Below are 2,541 nucleotides of genomic sequence, written 5' to 3' on the forward strand. Positions count from 1 at the left end.
TGTCCCTGGTCTTTCAGGCGCCTCACACCCGTCTGGAGGGATTGATTCTGCCGGGGGAGAGAGGATGGGAGTGACCATCTTCAGGCCCTCTGTCTATGAGAATGTCTCCCGCTGTCTCCTTACCTCGGGTGCCCCAGGGCCCAGTGTGTCCTTTGCCAGGGTAAATAAACGCTGGCTGTACTGTTTACTCTTAGAAGGAAGGTTGAGCAATCTACTTCCCTAGTGATACTGCCTCGGAACCCCAAGGAGGGGTCACTATGGGTCGGGTCCGACTCCACGGCACATAACAACAACAACAACAACATACTGTTTACTCAGAAGAGAAAGATAAAGGAAGAGAAAGACAGCTAGTTAGTCACTAAGATTAAGGTCTGCTTTAACCCTGCCTGTGGGCTTGTAAAGGTTTTGCAGGTTTCAGTGAGGGGCTCCTTCAGCCTTCTATTTCCGCCTTCCTCAATGTCACAAGCCATGGACTTGGGACAACTGAGGTCACACTAAAAAGAACCCTGAGGAGGCTGAAGTGAGGACCTCCCAGCCTCCTTGGTGGTGGCTCATTGCTTAGATCCCCGCACGGGGTCTTGGCTGGATGGAGTCGTTAAATACTACAATCCTGGTGAGAGGCTGGTGACTCAAAAGGGAGCCTGGTGGTGCAGTGGTGCAGTGCTCGGCTGCTACCAGAACGGTCAGCAGTTCAAGTCCACCAGCTGCTCTGCGGAAGCTGTGCTTCTGCAAAAAAAAATTAAGAAACAAAACAGCAAACCCATTTCCATAGAGTCAATTCTGACTCAGTCTAGAAAGCACTATGGGGCAGTTCTTGCTCTGAGTCAGAATCAAGTTGACGGCAAAGGGGGTTTGGGTAACTCAGACAGTGATGCCATCGACAAGTACCTACAGGTTGGTGATTTGAATTCACCCAGAGGCACATCCGAGGAAAAGCCTGGTGGTTTACTTCCAAAAGGTCACAACTTTGAAAAGCCCGTGGAGCAGTACTTCTCCACACACGTGGGCCACCACGAGCTAGAGTTGACTTGATGGAAGCTAACAACAATCCTATTGGCACTAATTTTCCTTGGACAGCTACGCTATGGAGCTGGATGTGTTTGAGAATGAGACCAGTGTTGTGATGGTCCAAGTAGACTACTCATAGGCAGCTTTGAGGGCCATCAGCCATGGTGGACTGAGCAACCACAACCGTTCTAGCCAAGAGTCCAGCTGGCCACTGGTGGGAAAACACATTCTTCAGTCACCCAGCAGTCCTTCCAACTGAGGCTAAGAGGAGAAAGGCATCGGGGATACTCAGTGGACTTCATGTCCGTGGCCATTTAACTCACAACAATAAAAAGAAAAAAGATCATTTGATTTGGAACTTTAATTTGTTTGGTCTTTAACTTTCAAAGGAATTGAACTTTGTTCTTGGATTTCACCCCAGGACTTTTGTAACAGGAATTTGTATTTAAAATCAGGGCATCTTATGCTGGGATTTTATTACTAGAGGGTATGATTACATTTTTTTCTAATAGCAATCTGCAAGTTGCTGCTCGTTCTTAATGCAGAACTTTTGATGAGCTTTATTGGGCAATGTTGCTGCACAGAATTTGAGATGAGATGGAGAATAGTAAATGCCCCCTCCCCCCACGTCTTTGCTATGGTGTGGCCTGGGAGTTTAAATGTCATTGACATCTACTTCAGAGACTTTTGTGGCAGAAACAAAACCAATACTAGGAGCAGTTGGTCATAGTGGGTTGTGCTTCTGTGAGGGCTAAACGCACAAAAGGCTGAAGACTGCAAGTAGGGACACTTCTTTCTGGTTTCTTGTGTATCTCCTGGGTCCATCTAGAGAGGGTGCAGAGGCAAAAACTCCAGTCCTCCCCAGTGAAGCAGAAGGGCTGATAGACCTGGCCAGTGCAGGGAAAGGAACTTGACATGACTGTTCATGTGTTTAAATTAGCAGAACAAAAAGGACAGGATCACCAGAGTAGAATGAAATGTGGCTTCTAAGGAGAGGAGAAGCACCAGCAAAGTGGCGATCACTGGGCTTGGCAATTCCAATCGGGCTGGACCAGAGTGCTGTTATTTAAACACAGAGCTAATGTACCTGGTAACGTGTACTTTTAGCAAGTTATTGAAATGTTGAAAACTGAAGAAATTCCATCTAGATTTCAATCTATTTTAGCCAAAGGCAAATAAGTCACAAACCCAAAGATGAAGAATTATATTTGACCTAACGAACTATCCCAGAGTGACTTAACCTGACCTGTCATAGACATTGTGATGGGACATGCCTTAGCATAAAAGGAAATGCATTTATTTAAAAACAAAAAAGAAGAAGAGGAAGAAGAAGAAGGAGAAGGAGAAGGAGAAGAAGAAGAAGAAGTGAAAGTGGGCAATAGACTTTCCTAATGATGTCAGCAAGGAGCCCGGTGGCACAACTGTTAAAGCACTCAGCTGCTAACTAAAAGGTCAGTGGTTGGAACCCACCAGCCAATCCATGGACAAAGAGGTAGGAGTCTTCATCCATAAAGATTTACAGCCTTGGAAACC

This window comes from Orycteropus afer, unplaced genomic scaffold (genome assembly GCF_000298275.1).
Source record: "Orycteropus afer afer isolate SDZICR_OR568_19922 unplaced genomic scaffold, OryAfe1.0 scaffold00385, whole genome shotgun sequence".
NCBI classification, from domain to species: Eukaryota; Metazoa; Chordata; class Mammalia; order Tubulidentata; family Orycteropodidae; genus Orycteropus; species Orycteropus afer.